General features: G+C 37.2%; 1 pseudogene; it reads left to right on the forward strand.

The window, feature by feature from the left end:
• Nucleotides 1-6,062: 6,062 nt before the first annotated feature.
• Nucleotides 6,063-7,890, forward strand: LOC101655678 (annotated as a pseudogene).
• Nucleotides 7,891-8,274: the final 384 nt, after the last annotated feature.

Here is an 8,274-nt window from a genome sequence, read left to right on the forward strand (position 1 = left end):
AGAGAGACCTTAACTAATTGTGGGTTTCATACTAGGTCTATGTTCTTTCCTAAAGTCCTTTGCCTTAACAGTGGTTCATCTAATATAGCAGAGGGTGTGACATTTCCATGATTACCAAGGCATGTGAAGTGGGAAGACTTTTCTGGGAAATAGACTCTCTATAGACAATTAAAGTTACATGAGTCTATGATGTACAATTATAAAATAGGAAAACAATATGATTAAAATATATTACTTTATAATAGAAAAATACAGTGTCCATTAATTTCAGATAAAAATCTTCCTACTTTTTTAGATGATCCATGGATTAGCCATTTGGGAAAATGTTCAGTGTCACTTTTTCCCTTTCCTAAAGAAACTCGCCACAAGATAACAGGTTTTAATCTTCATCATAGAAACCCTTGAATTGTGATAGGACATATTATGTTGTATAAATTGAGGATCTTGAGAGAAAGCATAGATAAATTAATATATTTCAAGCTTCTTATTTTGATTCAACTTTTGTTTTGAGATTATTATAGATTCACATGAAGTTATGAGAAATAATATAGGAAATTCCTCTGTGCCCTTTACCTGGTTTCCCCCAGTGGTAAAATCTTATAAAATTATACTATAATATCACAACCAGGATATTGGAATTGATGCAATTTAAGAAAGAGAACATTTTTATCTCTCTTGTTCTTTTATAACCACTACCAATGGCAGCAACTACGGCTTTTAGTTTCATAATCTCAAGAATATTACAAAAATAAAATCATGAAGTACGTTCTCGTAAGGCTGGCTTTTTCTGCTCAGTATCATTCTGGATGTCCGTTCAGGTTACTTGGTGTCTCAGTAGTCTCTCTATGTTGGTTGCTGAATGGTATGTCACGGTATTTGATATCCTTTCAGGGTTAGTTTGAGGGTTGGAATGATAAAAAGAAATCTGTAAGTTGAAAGCTTTAGGTGAATTTCAGTTATATATATGATTGAATGTAGTACATCCCCAAAGAAAAGCTTGAATGGATTGGAGATCATAGGTTGGGAAAAACTGTGGTTTATGTTGTATAGATGTTTCTCTATATTGAGAAAAACTATGTTCATCAGCTTACTTACTACCTGAATCTGTATATCTGAAACAAGGGAATAGACATTTTTTGAAAAACAACTTTCCTAGCAATTTCCTACATAATCTCCCTTGTATGTATCATCACAGGAAAGCAAATCAGTTGCTAAATCAGATGCTTACATACCCCTATACCTGGAAGAAGAGGCACATTATAAATCCTCTTCCTTGGATATTTGTGGTAGACCAAATTATTTCCCTCTAAAATATTCCTCGCCTGAGTCCTCCTACTTTATATGGCAATGGGGAAACTATGATTACTTATAAGCTAAGTTTACCCTCTGATGTTCACTTGGATTGTCTGTGAGGGTCCAGAGACCTTTGAAAGTGGAAAAAGGAGGCAGGAGAGAAGGTTGGAGTAAGGGAGAGAATTATGGTGCTAGTTTTGAACACAAAGACGGAAGTCACTGTTAGCTCAGCCAAAGAGAACAGATGGTTTTTAGAAGGTAGAAAACTCAAGGGAGGAAATTCTTCCCTCAATCTAAGGAATGGAGGCCTGCTTCAAAATCTTGATTTCCCAAAGTGTTACATGTTGGAATTTTTAGGTATAGGATTTTGAAATAATACTGTGTACTAACTGGGTAGTATTTTGTTGCAGTGGCACTGGGAAGCTAATTCAGTACAGAATTATGATTTGAATGCTAACAAATTGATACAAAATTAATGAGTTCATTCAATAACATTGAATACATGTCTTTTCCCCACAGACTCACCGAGAGGCGGAGCTGGCCTCTGACTCTGTGGGCTCCTCCTAGAGGGGGCCATCCCCTAGGACTGTGCAGAGCAGATGGTAAGTTCTCAAAAAGTATGCTGCTTGAGTGCATGAGTATTTTCCTTTCGTTTCAATTTAGTTCAGCATATGTTGATTGAATATTTATTTTATTCCAGACCCTGAAGTTAACTGAGTGCTGGCGCTGAATGCTGAAGTAAGGCCCAGAGCCTTCTAATAAGAGAGACAGATGCAAATAACTTTAACTATCCTACTGAGTGGTGAGTGATGTAAACAGGTCTTTGAAAAACTTCACTGGGGGCATACAGATGGGAATGATATTTTCCTGCTGTGAACAGAATCACTGTGCAAATTTTCTTAACAAAAAGTGGCGTGTGAGTTGACTCCTGAAGGACAATTATGTGGTTTTTACAGTTTGAGGAATATTCAAGGTAGAAGGAAAAGAATTTTACAAAGACACAAGATATGAAATTGTACAGCATCTTCATAAAAGGGCTCGTTGTTGAATGTGCATATGTCGGTATATGTGCGTGCGGTGGAAAGATTCTAGAAAAATGCTTTGTAATTAAGCTTGTATGCCACATTACAACATTTAGGATTTATCCTGACGACAATGTAGAATGAGTAACAGAATTATCAAGACTGACGAGGCCACATCATTGTTTTAGAATCATAATGATGGAAGGGGGAATTGGGTGGAACCCAGAAGGCAGTTAGGAGGCTTTCCTCATAGTCAGGGCTCAATGTGATCAGGCTCAAGTGGAGCAGGGATGGGATTAAGACAGTCTTACCACTTTTGCAGTATCTGGTTGTTGAACTGATGGCTGATAGATTTGAGTAGAAGGTTGAGGATAATAGGTATTTAAGAAATATTCTAAGTTGGAGTAGCTAGGAAGGAATTAGGGCTGTGATACAGCCAAGAGAAAAGTAATTTAAAGGGTAAATGACAACTGATATTTGGGAAACTGAGTTTGAAAACAAGGCAAATGGATAAAAATATAGAATAGGAAGCTGAATTTTGGAAAGAGATTAAATCTATGAATATTGATATGGAAATCTTAGAAGTTATGATACTATAGATTTAAAAAAAATATATGGGGGAAATGCCTGTCTAATTAGGTAGACAAATATGAGTCCTAAATTTACCATTTATGACCTGGACAGACTTAGACAAGTCATTTCCATTTTCTTATATTTGGAATAGGGCAACACTATCTACCTAAAATAATTTTGAAAATTAAAATACATAAAACACATAAATACCTGAGGTATATTAAATATTTATAAATATTTGTTCCCCTTTTATACAAATCTTTTTATTCTGACTATCTCTTTTATTTAATGTTTCTTTAATTTAATGCTGAAGATCTTCAAAATGAGGTTCATATATTTTATTACTCTTTATATAAAGCACATTGTAGATGTTCAATAATTATTATTTTACATAGATTACCTAAAATATTTTAGGGTGGGGCATTCATATTCATGAAAAACATTTAGTATGCTCAATTGTAAATATAAAATATTTGAGTTTCATTGTCTCCAGTACTATCCATTTTAGGTTCTAATTGTCAACATTTTGTGGTGAATCTTTCTTCATTTTTTTCTGCATACATATGAGTATAAACATTGATACAGGTAGACATCTGTTTTTTGTAATGGTGTCACACAAATATATTGTCTTGCAGTTTGCTTTGTTAATAATAAATGCAAGGTAGCTATTGTGTCAGTAATCTACCCTTTTTAATGGGAGAATATTTTTCATTGTATGAATATGCCATAACTTATCTATTTCTCTAATGGTTAGCATTTATTTTTTTTTAACTTTTTGTTAGTATGAGAGAAAATGGAAAGTATGTTACTAGGGTCATAGTCAATACACGTTGGGTTTATTCCAAACACGAATGTTTAAATGTGTTTCTATGGTCAGTGGAGGCTGGCAGACATGTTTTATCAGTAATATACTTGTCTTGGCCTGGTTACAGTGTTATTAATTTTTAAAAATGGTCCAACCAAACAAGTGATGTCTGAGGCCTGCTAAATTCAGGGAAGAGAGGTCAGCTCCAAAGGTTATGGTGACTGGAAGAGATAACCTTGAGGGATTTCCTCAAAGGACACAGGATGATCATGGTGGCTTGTTAAAAATGCGTTAAGAAAATTGAAAACTGCACTGGTGAGGAAAAGGCCAGGAAAATAGAGTGGAGGAATTATTTTCTCTTATAACAATGCACCTGCTCTTTCATTTCAGGTAGTGCCCTATAAACATTGTCTTGGGTAACCTTACCCCATCCACCGTACAGCCTTGATCTTGCCTATTAGAGTTCTTTTTGTTCCCTGAACTTAAACAACGTTAAAAAGGAACTGGATGCCCAAATTACCATTTTGCTGTCATATGAAGTAAAAGGTACAGAATTCTTTGTAGAAGGGTAGAGACACTACCTTCAGAAGTATGCATATAGAGGGATATGGTGAGAAATAATGTATTTTAATATTTTAATAAAGGTTTCTATGACTTTATCAATATATTTTGACTTTCCATTGTAAAACATTTCAATGTGCGTCATACTTAGACATTATATATCTCTGATGTTATTTATGTAGCTTGTTTATGCATTTATATCTATCTAGACATGTAATTATTTAATTTTAGAGCATCCATCCAGAGACGTTTGCTCTAATATACAGTAATCACACTTCAAAATTGTGATAGAAATATAATTTCCCAAATGTTATTTTCATTCTTGAAAAATTAGTCTTTCTTAAAAATTGGTCAAATTAATAAGCAAACATTTATTCACATATAGTTTTAAGGTATCATTAAAATTGGGTCTCTTTTCTTGTTTATATCTAATTTATATTTGTACTTTCTATTTGCACATGTCTGGTTCTAATTCTTTCTTTTATTTTTCTTTGTTTGTTTTCTGGTCTATTGTTCTCAAACATAATTATATGATGCAGATTAAGAATGAATGCTGCCTTAAATGAATAGGTTTGAACTACACAATACATAAGGAAGTGGCCTAATTGATGATAAACCTATCAAGGATCTGAAAACACAATTAATACTGACATGGATGATGGCCATTTGTCATTGCACAAAATATAACTATGTTGAATAAACTATATCCAATTGAGCTATCATTTCCGCAAAATATTAAGACAAATAGGAGAGAAAATATATTGTTGGGAAATTATTTGGCAATATAGTTATGCATTTTAACTCACTGAAAATTCTCATTCATGGCATGATATAAATGTATAAACAAAGATACAGAGAGGTTAATTAATTTCTCAAATTCACACATTTTTAGTGCACTTTTGAATCTAAGTTCTATGAAATATCAAAGCCATTTTTTTTTCATCATGACCTATTATATCAAAAACTCTAAACTCACTGCTTCTGATTCAATTCCCACTCTTAGGCCAGGGTAGAACTGCCCTGGATTCTGAGACGCTAACTGTACGGAAGTAGAAAGCCTTGTCTTTTCCTCATGGAGGGGTTGGTGGTTTGGGATTGCCGACACTGTTGTTAGCAGCCCAATGTGTAACCACTACACCACCAGGGCTTCCACGTCATATTACCTCTTCCTTTTACAATAAATTGTGCATGACTTATTTAAAGAAATGATAGGTAATATATACATGTCTAGAGAAGTTGTAAGTTACAATCTCCTTTTATGTACAATAGTATAGGACTTGCTCTAAGAACGATGTTATTTTTGGCGAAAATAAAGTGTCCTCTTGCAGCATATGGCTACCAAGTGAGTGCTACGTCGAACAGTACTGAAGAACTACAGCAATGGTGGAATTCCAGGAGGGCCTTGATGAAAGGGCAGGATTGACGTTTATGAAGAGGGAAGATCGGGCTCGCTAGGTGGGAAGACTGGTCTCGGTAAATGTGAGAATGTATCTCAGGTTGTCTTCCTTCTTAGCACTGACAATGGTGACTTGCACCTGGCTTTGCCTGAGAACTGTCGGATATGACAGGTTTCTTGCTTCCCTGTTTGCCCACACATATATGACAGATGGGTGTTTGGCTTTTACCGCTTTTAAAAACACGTCGGACGGGCACTGCATCCTGAGGCGGTGGTGTGGGCCCTCGGGGCTCTGGGAGTCGGTCTCGAAAGCCCAAGCAGTCTTCCCCTGCTCCGGGGCCCGAGACGGAGATGCCCACACAGAAGAGTGATAGTTGCTGGACTCCATGCTTCCTGCTGAACTAGCAACTCCGAAAGCATAAATAGCTCTCAATAGACCTCAAAAACATGTCTGATGTCTCCATCAAGTTTATACTCACATCACGTGCTATGCTCTTCAACACCTTTGTCAAAAAATGTGCAGAGTTTTTTCAGTGCCTTTTGCGTGGAAGAGAATATTGAACAAAGTCTTTCCTATCTTGATCAGGAATGGACTACTCTTGGCTTTCCTTCATTATAGGAAGAATCTGAAGCCAAAGATGCCAAGAGAGTATTAAATATAGTTGCCGTTTTAAATTGTGTGAATGAACTGCTTGTACTTCAACGGAAGAACCTTCTAGCTCAGGAAAATGTGGAAACACAGAAGCTGAAACTGGGAAGTGATGTGGATCATCTACAGAGCTGCTATGCAAAGCTTAAGGAACAACTGGCATCCTCCAGGAGAGAAATGATTGGACTTCAGGAGAGAGACAGACAGCCACAATGCCAGAAGAGGAATTTGCACCAGCTGCTTGAAAATGAGAAGTATGAGGTGCCAAAATTACAAAATATCATTGCAAGCCGAGCTACACAGTACAATCATGATATGAAGAGAAAAGAATGTGAATATAATAAATTAAAATAATGTCTACATCAACTTGTTATGGACCAAAAGGATAAAAAAATCTCTATGGCTGTTTTAAACTATGAGGGACGAGCTGATGGAAGAAGAGGTTCCTGGAGAACTGATAGACTGAAGCCAGGAATGAAGATGAAATGTATACCATTCTCTTGAATGATTCTGAATATTGTCAGAAACAAATCCTCATGGAAAATGCTGAACTGAAGAAGGTTCTTCAGCAAATGAAACGGGAAACGGGAAATTATTTCTCTTCTTTCTCCCCCAAAGCAGAAACCTCGAGAAAGAGCCGATGATAGGACAACTGTTCTTTCTGACGTTGAAGATGATGCGGGGAACTAAGTAGAGAGAATGTGGGAACTTTGCTGCGCAGCGGTGAGAGAGCAGCTTACAAATCGCATCCGAACCTAGTGGAGCATTTTGAAAAGTCATGTAGAAAAACTGGATAACCAAGTTTCAAGGTACACTTAGATGGCTTTCATGAGGATGATGTAATTTCACGACAAGACCATGACCAAGAGACTGAAAAGCTTGAATTAGACATTCAGCAGTGTAAAGAAATGATTAAAACTCAGCAACGACGTTTACAGTAGCAGCTTAGGACGATGCTACCACTTCTTGACCCTGAGACTGTCATTTGTTGGGAGAAAAAGGACATCTCAAAGAAGAGTGGTCTTTATTTAAAGAGCCAAAAAAGACTTTTGAGAGAGAAAGACAAAGCTTTAAAGAAGCCTATTTGCCTGGGATTGGAGAGGAAGGCGTTTGAAGAAGAAAGAGCCAGTTGGTTAAAGCAACAGTTTTTAAATAAGACTACTTTCGACCCCCAGCACTCAGAAAAGGTGAAACTTCTCAGTGCCTTCTCAGTAACAGACTCTGATGGGGACAGTCTTACTGAAGGCCACTCAAGGTCACGGCAGAAGCAGCCTCACAGTGTGTGCCGCAGGTCTCTCGCCAGCACGTCTAAGCCTGAATCCCTTCCCACTTCTCCTCCTTCCCCCTTCGGCCAGACCCGCTCCTGTGCATCTGAACGTCGGGTTACCCCACTGGGAAGTCAAGCTAGTGAACCAAAGACACCAAGATGTTCCAGCGAGGTGCTGAATAGAACTCACGAAGAAACGAAGCCCAGTCAGGTTGGGAGAGAATGTCTAAGTCAGTCACGGACCCTGGGTCACAGGAAGGTGGCTGCAGTGGGCACCCCTTGACCTGCACAGATTCTCAGGTAGAAGAAGACGACTCACCGTAGACACAGGGACCTGACTTTTCTGCATTCATTTGTAACCGTTCGCAGCTGAGCTGAACCAGGGTGCGGCACCAAGTCCATCATCGCTAGAAACTTAAGAGAGCCGGTCTGAGTTGTTTGAACTCTCCTGTCTTCCTCCAAAGAGCTGAAATGCTAAATCCGTTTAAAAAGATATAAAAGCTTTGGATATGTATTTTTAGTAACAGCAGCATCTGGTTCTGTGAATAAAAGAATGTAGATGTTTGAATGAGAACAAAAGCACTAGAATGAGTTTCCTCTTGTAGGTATTAAAAGTAGCACTTTTAGGAAACTGATTATTGTAAATGCTTAATTTTTATCTCAAATATAGTTGGTGTTGGAAGTTTAGCCCTTACTTGAATGTACACT

The sequence above is a fragment of the Echinops telfairi genome, unplaced genomic scaffold, assembly GCF_000313985.2.
Source record: "Echinops telfairi isolate 266 unplaced genomic scaffold, ASM31398v2 ScPeMD7_1713;HRSCAF=2227, whole genome shotgun sequence".
Classification (NCBI taxonomy): domain Eukaryota; kingdom Metazoa; phylum Chordata; class Mammalia; order Afrosoricida; family Tenrecidae; genus Echinops; species Echinops telfairi.